The sequence below is a fragment of the Suricata suricatta genome, chromosome 5 (genome assembly GCF_006229205.1).
Source record: "Suricata suricatta isolate VVHF042 chromosome 5, meerkat_22Aug2017_6uvM2_HiC, whole genome shotgun sequence".
NCBI lineage: Eukaryota > Metazoa > Chordata > Mammalia > Carnivora > Herpestidae > Suricata > Suricata suricatta.
The window spans coordinates 131,828,006-131,848,603 of record NC_043704.1 but is presented as its reverse complement, the minus strand read 5'-3'; the positions used below and the strand labels follow the sequence as shown (position 1 = coordinate 131,848,603).

General features: G+C 39.3%; 1 long non-coding RNA gene across 1 annotated transcript; it reads right to left on the bottom strand.

Moving 5' to 3' along the window:
• Positions 1-11,374: 11,374 nt before the first annotated feature.
• Positions 11,375-13,823, bottom strand: LOC115291691. Its single transcript, XR_003908621.1, has 3 exons — positions 13,697-13,823; positions 12,327-12,442; positions 11,375-11,446 (listed from the first exon to the last, which is right to left on the bottom strand). It is a non-coding gene; the product is annotated as an uncharacterized LOC115291691 (long non-coding RNA).
• Positions 13,824-20,598: the final 6,775 nt, after the last annotated feature.

Genomic DNA, 20,598 nt, shown 5'->3' with positions numbered 1-20,598 from the left:
GGTACCATTTTTTGACCTGAGACTCTTATTGACGTCAGTGTTTTAAAAAGTCAAAAATAACTACAGAAATTGCATAATAATAAAACACATTTCAAAAGGCAATAGCCAACCTAAAGTCATCATTCACTTTTTTTTAAGTAGAGTATTTCTATATTCAAAAAAGCAAGAAAGAATTTTCAATACTTTGTAACTTAAGAGGAGGAAATTCTAAATTGTAATTGCTAATAAAGAATAATTGCTAATAACTAATAAAATTACAGAAGCTCCTTTATTCCTTTAAGGCAGCATATACCAGATCAAACCAATATAAACTTGCAAAGACTTTTTGAAATTATTTGATTCATTTACTCATTTGGGAAGAGTTTGATGAATGACTTGCTAATATTTTCTTGTATTATCATTGATTATCTTTGGAAGAGAAGTGGCTGAATGGTACTTGTCCTTTCAGAACATTGAAAGAAAGGTTTTATCCTTTTAGAGCTATCAATTCCCACTGAGAACCAACCCCCTTGATGGTATTAAATAAATAATAAGAATAAAGCTATAACATCCAATATCTGATTCAGCACATAGCTTAATGAGTTGTAAGGTACTGTTAAGTGCTTTGAAATCTTCAGAGAGTGGAAAGGACAATATACCATATCACCCATCTGGAACATAACATCATCTTAGTAGAGATTAATATTTCAATTCTTCACTTTATTTCAATATTTTCACTTGGATCTCTTTTCCATTGCCTACCTGCATTTCATGGAAACAGCTAGAGGTTAAGATAATAGTGAAATAAGCACAAATTCTTAAGGAGTTTAGAAATATTTGGGGGGGTGCTTTCTATCACTGGCGTTTAATACGTGCTTATTGTATTACATTGAGTAGCGTCCGACTAGTACTTAGAAGAAGCATCTGTTACAGCAGAAACAAGCTAAGCCTCAGGAGATTGGGGTTTTCTTTTCAATACCTGTGGGACAACTAGCTGATCATGCACCCAGTCTGGGTCTTCAGAGTCTTCTCATCAAAAAATGACGGTTAACTAGGTAGCCTGGATGGCCCAGTCAGTTGAGGGCCAGACCTTGGCTCAGGTCATGATCTCAAGTTTGTGAGTTCAAGCCCTGCATCTGGCTCTCCACTGCCATCACAGAGCCCACCTCAAATCCTGTGTCCCCCTCTTTCTGCCCCTTCCCTGCTCATGCTCACTCTCTCAAAAATAAACATTAAGAAAACTTTTTTTTAAAAATCTCCAATTGCAATATTCTTTGAGCACATGGTATCCAAGTAGAGAAAACACCTATATCTGCAAATATCTAAGTAGAAATTTGCTATAATGTAGAGGTACTTCCTTAGAAACCTCAACCTAAGTATGCTCAATCTGTGAGAACTCCAAGCTCATACACTGAGAAAACCAAGTTCCCTTCCAAGGAAGGTAAAACAATCACCTACCAATATCGATTCACCTTGACTGATGACACAATTTGTTCAAAATGCTGTTAGAATCAGACCAGCAATTCAGAGCTTACCCATTCTGAACCAAGGAAGTTTATTTTTTACAAGTGAACATATCAAAGACTGTCATCTGCCAGCTACACCTAAATTCTTTAAGGGTTAAGTATGTTAAAAAAAGAAAAATAACCAAAAGATTTCCAGTAATTATTTGGCCTAACAGCTTCTTTCCTCTTCAATATTGTCAAGAATTCATTTCACAAAACTAAGTTGGAGAGTTTTAAAAATTCTACTATGATTTCACTCCTGGTAGGTCCTGCTCCCCTGAGATGGAAATGTTGATTTGGGGAGGGGGAATTTGGTACCAGACAAAGCCGTGCCTCCCCTGAGAGATGAGTACACTTCCTCCTTTCAGATGGCTAATTTGTAATCTATCGTGCCTCCCTCTTACCCAGCCTGCCAAGAAGCTTAGATATACAGGTTGAAACTCAACCATGGCAACCACAGCTAAGTGATAGTTAGCATATTTTCCTTGTCCTTTCTTCTATATCCTGCTTTTCTATTTTATTAACCTTGTTGCTAAGTCATTTTTTATAAGCCATTACAAACTCTTGAAAAGAGGTGAAGTATAAATAAATACAAATGTAAAATGAGCATAACATATAAAAATTACAGTCTACATCCAAAGAACAACATCTTTCACCTCCATACAAGGATATTAAAATTAGAAGTGAACTTATTTGGAAGTGAACCACACAATATCAACAAAATTTAGACAAGTAAGTAATGTGTTTATTAGATGTTTGTCAAGTATCTCAAACCATTTTGCTTTATTAATCTCTTGGGGTAAATTGAAACCTCTCTGAACACTTAGAGTGCTCAATTAAATTAAATATTTTGTAAAAAATACATGGAACTAATTTTTAAGTGAGTATCTTTATTTTTTTAAGTTTATTTACTTATTTTGAGAGTGAGAGAGAGCAGAGGAGGGGCAAAGAGAGGGAGGGGTATAGAATCCCAAGCAGGCTCCATGCCAACTTGAAGTTCGATCTCACAAACCGTGAGTTCATGACCTGAGCTGAAATCAAGAACTGGATGCTTAACTAATTGAGCTACCCAGGCTCCCCATGAATGTCTACCTTTAAAGTGAAAACAAAACCATTTAGAACCAGAGACCCTGTTTTATTTAAGGGAGTATTGGCTGCTCTAAAAAACCCAAAATGTGTAAAACCTAAACCAAATTTGAAGTTTATTTTTTGCTCCTCTAAGAGACTGAGGGGGTTTTTCCTAGTTAGCAGGCAGATCTCTACATAGCACTTTAGGGACATGGATTCCCTCCATCTTTGGGTGGCCATCCCTTAGGGCATCAGCTAGCAGAAAAGGAAGAGAACATAAAGCATTGGCCTGTAAATAGTGTCTCACTCTCAATCTTATTTCATTGGTGAAGACCAGTCAGGTAACCACATCTAGATTTAAAGCAAGGGAGGATGGAGTGTTGGGGGAGGTGAGGGAATTAGGACTAGGGAAGTTCAGGGCTAAATGGCCACTTTCCAGTAATGACTCTATACAATGGAAAGAAAGCACATAAATTTTTGTGGACAGCTTGCCCTGCCTGCTACAGGTTAGCGCCTTTCCATTCTTCATGTTTTCTTTTTCCAAACTCTCTATTGTCTATGCAAAGAAAAACACTCAAACACAGAGTTGCAGTTTGGCCGCATAGCTTGCTGCTTGTCAGAGCAGGGTGCTGGCAGGGAGAGCTGCTGGTAAAAGGTGGTTGAACAGAACCAAGCAATCACACCAAATGCTAATGGACAAGTTTATCAAATGAACATCTTCCTTCTAGGTTGTTGAGTCCATGAGAACCAGATCAACTAGATATTCCAGAACAGATTCAATCTTCATGTTCTTTTCATCGGTTTAATGCATTACAAAATATGAAACCTCTGAAAGATTTCTCTGATTAGTAAATTTACAAATGACAAAATTGCCTTTGTTGAGCCATATATCCTAACGTTGTTCAGGAAATATGGTTATCACCTGGGTTATGGGTTTAGCTTAGCCAATAAATAGCTGTGTAACTTTAGACAATCCTCTTTACCTCTATGCACTCAGATCCTTCACTAAAAAATAAATCAAGGGATTGAATCAAATGGTCACTTATATTCAATCAAGATCCAAGTGAAAAATTGCAATCTAAGTGGCAATATAAAGCTAATTCAACTTGAACATATTTTTAACTTAATATATTCTAGCATCAATGATAAACCAAGCGATTGTAATAAATACATCCATTGACTAGATTTTGAACAAGCAGTGGTTTGTTAAATCTAAAAATCTAAAAATTGCCTATGGCGTATGCCTGGGTGCTCAGTTGGCTAAGTGTCTGACTTCAGCTCAGGTCATGATCTTGTGGTTCATGAGTTCAAGCTCCACATTGGGCTCTATGCTGACAGCTAGGAGCCTGGAGCCTGCTTTGGATTCTGTGTCTCCCTCTCTCTCTCTGCCCTTCTCCTACTCAGGCTCTGTCTCTGTCTCTCAAAAATAAATAAACATTTAAAAAATGTAATTGTCTATGATGGAGGCTAATTTTTTTTCATACACCAGCCTAGAGTCTATATAGGTCTTTACTTCTTTACAACCATGACATTGCATGTAAATAAATCACATTGCACAACTTCTTAACCTAGTTATCTAAAAAGAGAGTAAGTAAATTAATCAAAATGTGTTATAAAAGTAAATACCAGGGGCGCCTGGGTGGCTCAGTTGGTTAAGCGTCCGACTTTGGCTCAGGTCATGATCTCATGGATAGTGAGCTCACACCCAATGCCAGGCTCTATGCTGACAGCTCAGAGCCTGGAGCCTGCTTCAGATCCTGTCTCCCTGTCTCTGCCCCTCCCCCTCTCAAAAATAAACATTAAAAAAATTTTTAAGTAAATATCAGTCTTCCCCAATGGGTATTTTTTGGGCCAGTTAGAATGTCATTTAATAAACAACCAAATGCCTAGCTTAGTGAACTATAAATCATAATCTAGTTACCCAATTGGATAACTCTGCCTTCCTTAAGCAGTGCACTGGGCCAGGGAGCTGCTGCAGCAGAAATGTATGCCTTTTCCACCCACTCTCCCTTAGAAGAGTCCATGGTTGGGGACCTGTCCAACTCATTTCTCCATGGTCTTCTGAGAATTTCATCAGAGTTCTATATCCATTGTGCCTTCCCTACAAGTAACTTCAAAATACATCACTCAACATCTAACTCTCTGATTAAAAAGCAAATAGCAAATCTTTAGCTTTGGCTTAATTTGATTTCCAAACCCACTAGAGACATTTGATGCAGTCCTAGAAACTGGTAGACATCATAAAAGAGGGAGGAATCAACTCTACCTAAGTAGGGGATCAAAGGAGGAAATTTAGAAAAGGTTTTATAGATAAAATAGCACTTGAGAAGGCTGTTCAAGGACAGGAGGGGCAAGGTGGCAGACAAGGAGAGGCATGAGCTAGAGAAATAAACCAGGACCAGGTCATGAAGGACCAGACACAGGAGGCTAAAGAGTTTGAATTCCATCCTGTGGATAATGGAAAATCCCTGAAGGTTTTTAGGCACTAGTAATATGATAAAAATTTTGCATTTTACTAAGATTATTATTTTGGCAACAGTGTGGAGGATAAATTATGGGCCAGAATGCAAATAGGGAGCCAGTCAGGAGGCAATCGTGGTAGTTATTACAATGCCAGCTTAACATACACACTATGACAAAGTTCCTAGCCAGAAATCACCCCAACCCGTAGGCAGACTCACAAGCAACAGGAAATTTCACACAGACAAATGCTCCTAATCTGAACATAGATGCTTCCAGGCAGTAATGTTAGCTCAAGTTGTATTTATGAAATGTGTAGAGCTAGATGAGAATGCTTTCCTTTTTATTGATTACTTTCAATTACGCATTACCTGTGATAGTCCTTCGCCAGACTCAGTGCTCCTCTATCTGTGGGAAAGGACCAGGATTTGTGTTTTCTTTTTCCAATTTGTTGTGGACTGACACTTTTGTCAAATACGACAATGGCCAATTACTAGGAAAATGAAATGAAAAAACAAAGAGTACAAAACACAAGCTCTTTTGCTAATTATATTGAACAAACATAAAATAATTCTGTCAAATTGCTATCAGAGTTTCTGAACGTTTACTCCCAGCTTCTGCCACAGACCAGTAGGAGTTTGCAGACTGGCACAAGTCCACAGACCACACTGTAAGTAGCCCCGGTCCAGATGGACATAGCAAGAGGTATGGAAGCACAGGAAAATTGATAACCTCCAAGAGCATCGCAGACCCCTTCTTGTTTAATCTCCCTGAAGAGACTGAATAATGAGAGTACTAAAACTATTAGACAGAAGTGGTCAGACACAAAGTCCACATTTGTATCATGAAACAATTTAAACAAAGCAGCATTTTTATTAGATTTGGGTCGTTGGGGGTGTTTCCCTCCTACACAACTTTGCTTTAAGCAACCACTGAGACCAATATTTAAACATGTTAGCGCTGATGAGCAATGCCAGAAAAAATATAATCAAACAAAGTGACTAAATTAATAATTTATACACTAACAACTATGTGAAAATATAAGGCATGAGGAATTCAATTAGAAAAAAATGTAATCCAAATTAGAGTGCGTCTCAATTAAATTAGATTCCCCAACAGTGCTGTAAGTTTAGTTAAAGCCCATAGCACTACAATGACCTTAACATCACTAATGGCAACTTGACTTAGAGCATATGTGGTATATTTGAACCACTTTATAAATACTTATGTGGATGCTTTACTTCAGCTTAAGTGGTAATAAGACTCTTCTCAGACTTCTCTTTACAGTGTAATAATAATAGTTATTGAACATTGGTGATGCTTCAGAGACATTATCTCTTTAAATATACCCCAATAACCCTGTAAGGTAAGTAGTGCATTCTCTCATTTTAAAGATGAGAACATTGAGATTCAGAGAGGTAAGTATCTTATGAAAGGTATATAGTTGTTAAGAGCAGAGGCCAAGTTGAAACCATATCTCCCTGATTCCAAAGCCTGTCCTTCTAGCCAAGTTGCTCTGTTATACTCTGCCTAGATGGCCAGCTTCAGTGGTGGCCCAGAGGTTGTAGACTGCCTGGATGGAGTCGTTTTATCAGCTTTGAAAGAGAGGGAGATACACTAGTTCTTGACTCTAAATAGGTAGTAAAAACCCTAACAAGGTGCTACCATCCAGGTCAGCCCTATCTCTGAAACTGCCAGTCTTTCTTTGAACTTTTTATTTTGTAATAACTATGTACTGATTAAAAAGTTGCAAAAGCAGTACAGAGGATTCCCATATATCCTTTATCTGTTTTCACCTAATGCTAACATTTCACATAACCGAAGTGCCATTTACAAAGTCAGGAAATTGAGGCTCCTGGGTGGCTCGGTTGGCTGAGCATCCAACTCTTGATTTTGGGTCAGGACATGATCTCATGGTTTGTGGGACTGAGCCTCGTATCAGGCTCTGCACTGACAGTGCAAAGCCTGCTTGGGATTCTCTCTCTCCCTCTCTCTCTACTCCTCCCCAACTCACACATGTACTCTCTCTCTCTGTCTCTCTCAAAAAAATTAAATAAACATAAAATAAAATGAAATAAAACAAAATGAAATAAAATAAAATAATACAACCAGGAAATTATATTGTTATGATAGTCTTACTTAAGCTACAGACCTTATTTGAATTCTGGCAGCTTTCCCATCAATGCCATGTTTCTTGTCCCAGATCCAATCCAGGATCTGTCATTGCATTTAGTTTTCTTCTCCCTTTGGTGTCCGTCAACCTATGACACTCCCTCAGTCTTTCTTAGTCTTCTATAACCTTGACACTTTTGAAGAATACTCTGTTATACTGTAGAGTATCCCTTGATTTAGATTTGCTGGATATTTTGTCATAATTAACTTAAGGTTATGGGTTTGGGGGAAGAACACCCCAGGGGTTATGTGCCCTTCCCAGGGTATTATGTCAGGGGATACATGTTGTTGATAGGTCTTATTATTAATGCTATTAACCTTAAACCCTTGATTAAGGTGTTATCTACCAGGTGTCTCTACTGTAAAGTTACTATTTTTTCACTCTGCAATTAATAAATATTTATTTGAGGGGAGATGCTTTGAGATCATCCTGCCAGGCTTTTTAATGTTGACATGATAGGTTGCGTGTTAATTTTAGCATTTATGATGCTGACTTCAGAGTCACTCTTTTATGTGACTGTTCAGAAGAGGATTGTTGGGGTAGATGATCAGAGCACAAACCTACTCATTACCAAAAAGGAAGAACAGCCTCTAGGGGCCTGGAAGAAGGGTAGAGAACAAAGTGAGAATGGTTAACAGAGAAAAAATAAAGCCCTAGAGAACCCTAAGAAGAGACTACAAATGGTCTTGCATCCCATTTTTCAATATCCCTTTATTCCTATAAAGGAATGATAGGAATTATTCCCATAAAGGAATTTAATTCCTATTAAATTCCTACAGTAATTTAATTTCCACTCATGCTCAAGTTTTAGGAAGACTAGTGGTCTTCCAGCTTGACACTGTTTCGCAGCTAGATGTGGCCCTGTGATTAAGTTCTCAGCGATGCCATGTGAGCTGAAAGTGTTGAGTGCACGTCATCTAAAGACAGTCCTTGCCCTCTTTCCTCCTTCCATAACCCTAGAACAGAATTTCTTACTCGTTTTGTGTCATAGACCAGTTTGGCACACTGGCGAGCCCCTGAGACCTTAACAGAATGATGTTTTGAATACATAAAGGTACAAGGGTTGTAAAGGAAACCAATCCTCATGAAATATAGTTGTAAAATATTTTTATTTTTTATTATTTTTTTTCAATTTTGGAGAGAGAGCACATGCAAGAGGGGGAGAGGGGCAGAGGGAGAGAAAGAGAGAATTTTAAGCAGGCTCCATGATCAGCATGGAGACTGATGTGGGGCTTGATCCCGCAACCCTGGCCTGGGATCATGACCTGAGCTGAAATTAAGAGTCAAACGCTCAACCAAATGAGCCACCCAGATGCCCCTATAAAATATTCTTAAATAAATGTATGGTATATTACTCTATGTACTTCTTTATTGACATCTTACATAAAAAGATTTAACAAGGGGTCTAATGACTAGCATAGTTTTAAAGTGATAAGTGTACGTGGTAGTTTGAGATAACTGTAGTAACGATACAGTGATATGGAAATACCTGTGAATTCTATTGGTGTCAACGTCACTAGTCCTGCTAACACTACTATGGTTTGTTGTCTATAATTGTAAGATACGTTACATTTCCATTAGAGGTTTTCCTACTCAAGTTCATAAACATCCTGAATCTCATCCATTGTCCCCAGAACAGAGAATATTGGAGCAACAGGTAGAAGAAATCCGAGAACCACCTGTCTGCCCTAGACACCCTCCTTATTGACCTCTGGACTATTACTCAAAAAGAGAGAAATTTCTATCTTGTGTGAACCACTTTGTCATGCCTTTTCCATCTATGCCTCTTGGTTACAATAGTTAAGCTGTACTCCAACTCAGCAGTTCTCAAACCTTTTAATCTTTAGACCCCATTACAATCTTGAAAATTATTGACAACCTCAAACATCCTTTGTATGGGTTATATATATCAATATTTACCACATTAGAAATTAAAACTGAGAAATTTTCATTTTTTCATTCATTAAAAAATAACAATAGTAAACCAATTACATGTTAACATAAATAACACTTTTATGAAAACTAGCTGCATTTCCCAAAACAAAAAAAAAATTAGTGAAAAGAATAGGCATTGTTTTACACTTGTGAAAATCTCTTTAGTGTCTGGTTTAATAGAAGACATCTGGGTTCTCATATCCTCTTCTGCATTCACTGTGTTTTGTTTTGTTACTTTGGTTGAAGTAAATGAAGAATCAATCCTCACATAGATATGGAAAAGGGAGTGTTTTAAATAGCCATTTCAGACAACTGTGGGTCTTCTTTTTTGATATTATACAAAAACTTGACAAGTAGTACTTTCTTAAGTTTGTGGTAATGTGGAATCGGGAACCACATCACTGAACTTTTATATTCTGTCACATTAAAATCTCTTACTCTATAATTTGAATGTCACTCTTCCCCTCACAAGATTTTGTAACATTATGGGGGCACCTGCATGGCTCAGTTGGTTAAGTATCTGACCCTTGGTTTTGGCTCAGGCCATGGATCTCATGGTTTCCTGAGTTCAAGCCCTACATCAGGCTCTGCACTGGCAGCATGAAGCCTATTTGGGATTTTCTGTTTCCCTTGCTCTATGCCCCTCCCCCCCACACACTGCCTCTGTCTCTCTCAATATATGTAAACTTAAAAAAAAATTTAAAGATTCTGTAACATCATGAATCGGTCATTTTGAATATACTGGTTCACTGAGTTATGCAGATCTTCTAAATGTTGACACATGTCATTATGCAATATCAAAAAATCATGTTGGCTAACATTACCATGGATCTCATAAAAAAAAGTTTTTAAGAATTGAGAAGCCGTCGAGCTCATGGTGGTGGATACAAGTCTTCCAAAATTATAATTTTCACTTGAAAGCTCAAATGTCATCATTGGCAACAGATACTGTCATTTGTTTTCCTTGAAGTGACAGGCTTGCTTTCTTCATTTTTGAGGAAATGTCTGCCAAACACCATAGCTTGTCTATCAGTCTTTCTTTCAAGTAAAAATGGTTTTCCGCAAAAAAAGTGGCTAATTCATCTCACAGCTCAAACAACCCTTTTCCTTGAGACAATGATCACACAGAAACGTGCCTTATGTACGCTTCTCACTCTGTCCCCCAGAGTACTGAAAAAACATACCCATTGGTCAAAATTTGATAAAAGTTAATTTTATGCTATTAATAAATCTAATAAAATTTCTATTTCTTTGTCAAGGAAATTTTCAAATGAAACTGGCTTTTTATATATGTGCTGCAAGTGTATGGCAGTGAATGCCGTCACTGCTGGTATTTTGGTACCATGGCTTTGATGTGGGCTGAGATGCCAGCAATTTTGCCTGTCTTTGCTTTTGCACCATTGGTGGGATTGTCAATACGGTGAAGAGGCCAAATAAAATCTTAGTATTATTATGAAAATAGTCTGACCTGTGGAATGCCTGAAAAAGTCCGGGACCCGTGAGGACAAAGGAAGCTGACTTTGAGAATCGCTGTTCTAACTAATACAACTTCCAGGCTCTAAAGCAGGTAATAGTTTGTATGGATGTTGCTCCAGGAAAAAGGACATAAAGCAACAAGAAATTAGTCAGTGTGAAGTTCAGTGCTCTACACCATGACCCTAGCCAGTCTCATCGCTAGGAAAGTGGGGACCTTGATTCTGCAGGCTGCCCCCGAGCAGGCCAGCACCTGGGTCTCATTAACTTCCCTGACCACTCACATCGAGGCTTGGCCTAGAGAGTAATGTGATTTACAGTGTGAAGATCTGGCCCTCATTTTTCTTATTGTGTTGCCCACGTAGCATTACGTCCACCCTCCACTTCTTTTCCAACTGTCTATTTTCTGAAACTGCTCTCAACTCCACCTCTGTCTGGTTGTTTTGTAGTGGGATGAGTAAGGGTATGGTATGACCCAGCTCTCAGGACACAGCTAATCAATGCAGGTGAGGGCCTGACACCAGCTGTGCCCATAACCCTTTCCTGAAAATTTTGACCTTGGGATTGCAAATTGGTCAGTCTTTCTCCAGATGCCTGAAGCCGTGAGATAGAAACCAGGAATTCTCAAAATTGGCAAACATTAGAACCTTGTAAACCAGACTGCTGGGCCCCACCCCAGATTCTGATTCTGTAGGTGTGGGGCAGAGCCAGAGATTTCATAGTTCTAGTGAGTTCCCAAGTGAGGCTAATGCTACTGGTCTGGGACAATACTTTGAAATTGATGTAAATTTCCAGAAGTATGAGGGTTCAAGATCATGTCTTCATTGTACAACTAAAGAGGTTGGGGAAAAACCTGTGGTGAGAGAGAGAGAGAGAGTCATAAAGAAAGAGATGGAGAGAAAGAGAGAGAGCATGCACTTGAAATACAAAGATGGTTTTCACAGAGACTATCCCTGAAGTTCTCCTTGGGTCCATAAACCAAGGCATGGACATAGAACGGGTGCCACAAAGCCTCTTGCAGTCACCTGGAGGTTCAGCCAAGATCTGCATCGAAGCTGCTAGATAGTGAAGAAGACCCCCAAATGCCAACAGTATTCTCCACTGTAGCTCAGGAGAGAGCATAAAGGATGGAAAAGTACTCTCTGGGTAAGAATGCACTGGTTTGAATCTGACTCTGCTGCTTGCTGGTTGTGTGATCATAAACCGTTACTATAGCTCGCTAAGCCTAAGTTCCTTATATATCAGGGAGTATGACAACAGGCTGACATGTATGACAACAGGACTACTCATAACATCCCCGTGAAAACAAAACAAGATATGCAGGGCAGCTTGGCACAACTTCTGGCACATGGTAAACATTACGTAAATGCTGATTATGGTTATTACTATTTCTTGTCTCTAGTCTGTTCTCATTGTGATCCTGCATCTATAAATGTAAATTCATGGGTCCTGGTCTGCCTCCAGTCTCAGTCCTCTGAATTTGCTTCTTATGCTTGATCTCTGAAGGCTGTCTCTCATGCACAGTTCCTCACCCCAGGTCTAGCTCTAAGGGATCTAACAGATAGTTTCACTAGGAGATAGTTCAGACCTCCAAGCCATCATGGTTGTAATTCCATCAAAGGTTGAGAGTCTTCAAGGGACTGTCTTGGCCCCAATCATCTGGGCAAGATTTCCAAGGCAAACAAGGCCTAGGAAGGTGGATTTTAGCAAGCTGGTAAGAAGAGTCAGCTTACCTGTGCTGAGATACCAAGATAATGGAAGTAAGACAAGGTTGGAAGAGTTCAGATCCTAGATTCAGGTGTTATTGTGGCTTCTTTATGCAAAGGCCATGGCTCTTGGGGATAGGCATCTGGGATCAGATAAAGAATCTGATAAGGGGTAGACCCCACTCCTGTCAGCTATAACACCAGCAGTGCCAGACTTTGTCATCATCTGCCACTCAACCATTTTAAAAATCAATCATGGTCTTCCATTTCTTCCATTTTTAACTTGGTTGGTCCTGTGTCCTAAAAATCCAGGACAGCCACCTGCCTGCTACAGGGCCAACCTCTATAGGAAGCCAACCCTGACTTTCTAAGAAGGGACAATGCAGAAAAACTGTTAACCCTGTGAATATTTCCATCTATCACCCTCCTCTTTGTCACTCTCAGAAATTCTCTCTCACACACTTATATGTTTCTATGGTCCTGTTCTTCCCCCAATTCATCTGGCTTCCCCTACTACCTTGGTAGGCAGTATTTCCATGACACATGTTTAGTGTTACTTTAAGCTACTAATTGAGTTAATTCACTATGCAACATGACAGGGGGGTAGGCACTAGAACGCAGTGGTGAAGATGAGAGATGATACCTCTTTCCTTCAAGAAGCTTGCAGACTACCTATGCCCTAGTCTTTCCTTCATGATCATCAAAACATTGGCACCTGATCACGGTTTACTATTCCAGACTCACTCTTACATTTCCCAATAAATATCCACAAGGAGGATCATTCAGTCCCCCTGCCTCACAGCTCCTCAACCTCCTATAGTCTGCATCTTCTCTAGTTCAGCAACCCAGTCCTGTGATCATGCTGTGATCTTGTCCTCACCTATACCTGGGCCAACTGTAAAAAGTTCAACTCTAATATATGACTTTTTCCCCCCACAATGACTAGTTTTCCCCTCTTGGTTATTTGTCTACTCTTATACCTGCTCTGACCTCCTTAAGAGATCCAAGTCCAAGGAGCTCTCCTGTCCCCTCCCAATCTATTAACCGCTTCTTACTTTATTCCCTGCTTTATCCAGGTTAGATCCCATAGTCTACCACATCAACCCCTTTTCTGCCATGTAACCTTTCCTTTTTGTCCCCAGACTTCGACATTTTCCATATCTATTGGTGCCTCACTCATCCTCCTCATTCACCCGTATCCCCCCAAAGACTGACTACAATGAATACCTGCACTTCCATCTCTGAAGACTTTTTCCTAGCTATGGAGAGACTCAGCCAGAGTACACAGGGCAAGTTAGAAGTGCTAAAGAGTTAATGCTTCTGGAAGCAACTCTCAACTAATGGTGAGTGAGGAGATACAAAAACACCATGTTTGGCAGGTCACAGATGATCCTTACCATTGACCAGAAATTCTCCTGCTTGTGATGGTCATCTCTGCCTCTCATCTCCCAGTGCCCAGCCCAAGGAAAGTTCTCACTCCCTCTTCATGCATCTCTTTTTGCTTGACAGATGAAGTGGAAAAAATATCAGAGGAACGTCATTAAATTCCTTTTCCCATGCTTCTCCCCTGCCTTTAAAAAAGAAAAACAAAGTAGCCTTCCTTGCTTCTTTCTCTCACTCATTTCCAGGAAAATTTGTCCCTTCTATCCACAATTAATCTTTCATCAGGACTCTGGATCCCATAGCGCCCTGCCTTCATTACTAAAGGTCTCAAATCCCCCCTGAACTGACACATTGATGAAAACATCTCAACTGTCATTGTAATTTACCTCCTGGCAGCACCTACCCTGGTTGACCACTTCTGAAACTATTTCTTCCTAAATATCTGCGATATTCTTACATTGCCATTTTCATGCTGCATCTCTCATCACCCCCTGTGTTGGCACTAGTCAGACACCTCTTAAATGTCTCTCCACCTACTTCCAGTCTCATCGCCAGTACCATCATCTCAAACCAAGGTCACTCGGTGATTCTGCTACTGGCCTCTTCTACCCTGCCTCACCCTCCAGCCCAAATCTATTCCTTAGACCATAGCCAGGGTGCTCTTTTACAAGGTCAATGCGCAATTTAAAGTCTAGCAGTGACTACTCATCAATTGGGCCTGGTGGATGTCAAGATTAGCAGCAGAGACAGGAGTTGTTAAAGCTGGGCCCCTTCCTCACCTTGCTCTGCCTTGGAGATGTGTGATGTTTTTTCACTGGGGAACTACTATATCTCTCTTGGAAAATCTCACCACATTTATGCTTGAATACCAGGACTTTTAAACAAGCACATCTGACTTTCTAACCCAGCAACAAGTGTGAAACACTGTGTATGTTGAATCATTCTTTTGTCTTTTTTTTCATTTTTCATTTTTTTTAATTTATTTTTGAGAGAGAGAGAGAGAGAGCATGAGCAGGGGAAGGTCAGAGAGATAAGGAGACACAGAATCTGAAGCAGGCTCCAGGCTCTGAGCTAGCTGTCAGCACAGAGCCCAACATGGGACTTGAACCCACAAACTGTGAGATCATGACCTGAGCCAAAGCTGGACACTCGACTGACTGAGCCACCCAGGTGCTCCAAATCATCCTTTTGTCTTGACTTCTCACTCACTTCTAAGCCCTAAGCCCTGCACATCAGCTGCAACTTTCTGAAACCACTACCAGATTGATATTGATCAACAATTGATATAACAATTGTTAAACATTAACTAGGCTCCATACTTAATATGGGGCTTGAACTCACAATCCTGAAATTAAGAGTCACATGCTCTATCATTAAGGCAGCCAAGCACCCCTCAATGCTCATGTCTTTTAAGTCTTCAAGAGGAATCATATGCTACACACAAAGTGAATTCAAAATTTTGGCCACCAAGAGTTTCAAAATTAAACCTGTGTTTTAACTTCATAGATGACCAAAATCCCTATCTATAGTATCTACAAAACTTTGTCCTTATTTTCTATTTATGTCTTGATCTTAAAGTCTTATTTGGATTTTCTCCCTGATGTGTTAGTTTTCTATTGCTACATACCAAATTTAGTAGCTTAAAACAATGTACATTTACCAACTCTGCTTCTTTAGCTCAAGAGTTGGACAGAACTTAGCTAGTTCTTCTGTTCAGGGTCTCACAAAGCTACAAGGTAGGTTATGGCTGGACTGCATTCCTTTATGGAGCTCAAGATGACATAGTTGTTGGCAGAGTTTAGTTTTGTGCCGATGTAAGACTGAGGTTGTCACTGTATGCCTGGCTGCCAATCAGGGGCCATCTCATCTCCATGGAGCTTCCTCCTAATTCCTTGCCACATGGTCCTCTCAGACCCTCTGACACCATAGCAGCTTACTTCTTTAAAAGCTAAAGGAGAGCTTCCCCAGTCTGCAAAGACAGTCTTAGAAAATGTCACATAACCCTGGAAATGGCTATGCTATCACTTCTGCCATATAAAGTAGCTTAATCAAGGGAATAATTATCCCATTATATATACAGATCCTTGTCATATTCAATATAGAGGGCATGTACCCCAAGGGGCAAGAATCTGAAGGGCCATTTTAGAATTTGGCAAGTCACACCTATTTTAAGTTTTTATTAGTTACATCAGAAAAAAAATTTTACATAACTATGTATTCTGAACTGTATCTCAAAAATTTGGGAAAGCAAGTTATATAGAATCTTAAGAGAACATCTCACACTGTATAGTAGATTGATTCTAAAAATGACCCCCCTCAATTTTTCCCTTCCCTACATCCATACCTAATGCAATGTGACATTGAAGTGCATCCCAGAGATTTTTAGACTGTCATGTCTTGCTTTGGCCAACAATGCAGTTAAAGTAACAGTATGAGAGTATCAAGCCTAAACTTGAGGAGTAGTTGCATGCTTTTATTCTCTTTGTTTTGAAACCACACCATCGCCGTGGTAACAAGCCCAGGATTGTTTGCTAAAGAATGACATATGCTGTGGGGCAAAGATGAGCTCCCATCCTGGTGAGTCCTAGACCAGCTGGCCCCGAGCTAAGCTACCAATTGACCACGGACCTATGAGTGAGTGACTCAAGACTAGCCAAGCCTGTTCCAGATCAGGAGAACCTCCCTGTCAATCCATCAACTCATAAGAAACAGTACAGGATTGTCATTTTAAGCTACTAAAATTTGACTTGTTTGTTATACAGCAATAGCTAACTGATGTATGTGGGGAAAGGCAACACACAAAGGACTTGGCCTTGTAGTAGAAGTAAAGTATCCTAAAAAGGCGTAATTCATTCAGAGTACCCTCAAATTTCTGTTTCATGTAAAAAATCACTACTGCTGATGATGGGATGTTTTCAGTCTGTGTGTCTAAGTAATCTCCATTCAAAAGACTGATGTGTGACCTGCAGTTCTTTCTACAATGAATAGAGCAATAAAGAGATAGAGAAATCAAATAGCAGAAAAAAGAATTCTGCTGTGCTGTTCTAGACACAGCTGCCCTAATAGAGAAATGTGCAGTTTCTACTTTCCTTGCAGTTTTTCAGTTCAGAATTACTTTAAAATAAATCCCAATGAAAGCAGTAATCAATTATGTCGAGAAGAAAACAAAGTTTGATCTGAAAATACTAACAGAATCTAGCATTTTAGAAATAAATTACTGTGTCATGTCCTGTGGCAACATTGTATCAAATTCCTTAAAGATAAATTGTAACATCAACTCCTGAATGTCTGCATGTGGATTATCCTTTTTGTAGATTATCAAGGGCAAACAGTTAACTTCAGGTTTTTATCCCTCTTCTCCTCAGTGTATTTCTCTACACATTTCTCAATAATATCAGTGATAACATGGTAAGGGGACAGAAATTTAGTGAAATACAGTGATAATTCACTTTTATCGCATTCTACAAGAATAAGGTGTTCAATATGAGTAAATTTCCAAGATAGCCTAAAAGTTATCCAAGTACTCTTGCTTTTTAAAAACCTGTACCATTCTGATACAAAATTTTCTAAAGCACATTTTACATTTTTCTCCCATATGAAACAGAATGTACTTTACTCCTTAAACCTTTATTGTACAAGGTACCTTAGTAGACAATAAAACGAGGCAAAGGTGAATCACACGGGATTCCAACCACAAGTGGCTTAGAACTGAAGGAAAGAGAGCAGATAATAAAACATGTACATAGATTATTCTAATAGTGACATCATAAAAATGATAAAGAAAAGTGAGATATAAATTTTATTTTTTAAATTTTTTTATTTTATTAATGTTTTATTTATTTTTGAGAGAGATAGAGAGAAAGAGAGAGAGACAGCATGAGCAGGGAGGGTCAGAGAGAGAGGGAGACACAGGATCCAAAGGCAGGCTCCGGGCTCTGAGCTGTCAGCACAGAGCCTGACGTGGGGTTCCAACCCACAAACCGTGAGATCATGACCTGAGCCGAAGTCAGACGCTTAACCAACTGAGCCACCCAGGTGCCCCAAGATATGAATTTTTTAAAATATTGAATGCATTTAGTGACATGAGAGAAGGCTTTGTGGAGTTGGATCTGAGAACAAGAGAGCTGAGACTGGGTGTAAAGTTTAAGGAACTGCTAAAAACTCAGCAATCAAATATGTAACAGTTTAACATATGATTTTTAAAAGTCAAAATCAATGCAAAAATATCTATAATGAAAAAAATGTTGCAATATTGAAGAAAGACTGGGTTGGAAACAGTACCATGCAAAGCCATATTGGTGTCTGAGGCCAAAGGAAAAATCAATAGAAGACTACTTGGGTTGGTGACTAAAGACCTCAGTTATAAGTAGGAAGTTATACCATTTTCTGGAATTATAGTCTATCGTGAAAAAATAACAGTCTACCACAAGCAATGATCATTTTTGTGATCATTTGCCTCTTTTTACAAATTTTGGGTGCCACCCCGAGTGGAATATTGAGAAAGTAGACTGCACAGGCATCAGCGGCTTGCTGCTAGGAGCAGATAGTGGCCTCAAATGCTTTGTCTTCTAAACAGTTAGTATTTTAGATGGAACCTAAAACCTGATACCAACCTTCCAGCTGTAAGTCAGAACATTGGATCAGAACTGCTCTAATAACAAGATTAACGTGTTTTTCTCTACCCTTTCTGCTAGACAGCTCACAACGCAGCCTGAGGCAGCCATCACCTTGGAGGGGATTAAGATTGTTAAACAGGAATGCAAAGAAAAAGAGAGCTATAGCTTTCAGCTATAAATGGCTTGGAAAATAGGATTTTTAAACATGCAGCTAGACTTCAAAGTTAGGCCTTGTCAACAGAATCGGAATTTCTAAGTTCCCTTATCTCTCCTTTTAACTTATCAAGAGGGAAGTCGACTCTATATAAAGTCTCAGGGAAGGTAAGTGTCCCTCCACGGTTGGCCAAAGCCATGGGAAAAGAGTAGGCCCCAGGTAATGAGGATCTTATCTATAGGAAATGAAAAACCCCATACCTGCTGCTTCTTATACAAAGGTATTTAGGGAAGTGAGAAACAAAGGAGGAAGTAGATGACCTCTTCTGGAAATAGCATGTTTGAGACTTGAAGGAAGTGAAGAACACAGGGGATTTTCCCAAATGCAATCTTAAGGCGTGAGAAAACGCTGCCTCCCAGACTGCCCTGATTCCAACTTCACAAACAGCCCCATTAAAGTCAAACAAGAACAAGGTTAGCCAGAGTAAGAGCCAGGGTTAATGTTTTCTAAGGTATGCAAAGAACTTGAAAGTTCCTCCAACCTGCCAAGAGGAGATGGAAAAGAAACTGAGATGAGAGTCAAAGGATTTCTGGAAACGACCATGACAAAAGACAAGGTCACCACATAGCAGAGACCATGTGGTAAACTGCCTAAGTCATGACCAGGGGAGGGTGTGCCAATGTGAACCATGGCAAGGCCTAATAAATAGGTATGCCTATGGGTGCACAGGTTACACAGTGGGTGGTCACATGTGGGAGATTTCCAGGTCCTGAGTATTTCCTATACTCTCAGTTAAACAAGCTACCCCTTTACCAGTTTGTGTAATTTAGTCTCTCCTCTTGGCTACATGGTAAGATGAGAACCATGTAGACAGATGACAATTCTATAGAGATCAGATGAGCCAGAAAACACCATGAGATGGACACTGTCAGTGCTCGACCCAGACCCTCTTGGATCCCTTTATAGGTTCTGTGTGCACCAACACACACACACACACACACACACACACACACACACACACATACACACGTGCTTTTACTTCCAATGCCTGTGCCTGAGACTCTCCTTCAGAGGTACACAACTAGGCTGCTGGATCAGCTTTATGCACCTGCCACCTAGAGCTAGAAGTGTCATGGGAGTAGACCTTAAGAAATGATCGACGAGGGACAAGGATATGTGAAGGGAATGGGAAAGCCCAGTCTCTGTTGGGAATAACTTTGAGAAATAATTTAAGACTACTACCATCCACCTGCCTTTGCCTGAAATTGCACCCTTACTTGGCTGCCTCCTCCATTTCCTCTCTTACTGGTTTCTTCTGTTTGTTATAGTTGCTCTCGTTCTTTTTGAGTTTCCCGAAATACAGGCTTAATTCATTTATTTTTATCCTTTTCAGTATAACATTAAAGTCTATGAATTTTCCTCTGGGTGCAGTTTTGATGTATCATGGTAAATTTCAATAGAATCTGAATATAATAGTCATGTATTTCTAAATATTTGGTTGGTAATCGCTGGCTTAATTTTTCTCTTTGATCTAAAAAATAAACTAGAAGATTGTTTTATCATGTGTTTAAATTTCTATTTGGTTAAATATAAGTAAATGTCCATGTAAAAACCTGTACATGAATGTTCATAGTAGCGTTATTCATAATAGCTAGAAGGCAGAAACCAGAAACAACCCAAGTGTCCATCAACTGCTGAAGGGATAAATGAAATGTATTATTTACATTTATGTATGATATTATGGGATATCATTTAGCAATGAAAAATAATGACATACTAATACATGCTATAACGTGGATAAACCTTGAAAACAATACCCTAAGTGAAAGATGCCTTTCACAAATGACCACATGTTGTACGATTGTCAAATATGGGCGAATCCATAGAGACAGAAAGTAGGTGAGTGGTTGCCAGGACTGGGGGAAGGAGAATGGGGAGCAGCTGCTAATGGGTATAGAGTCTCTTTTGGGGGTGATGAAAATGTTGTGCCATTAAATAATTAGAATGGTTAAACAACTCTGAATACTAAAAATCACTGAATTGTACATGTTAAAAATACTTTTATGTTTTTTGAATTATATGTCAACAAAGCTCTTGTTTGCAAGATACTGTTGGAGCGCAAAATGTTAAAAAAAAATTGGATGCT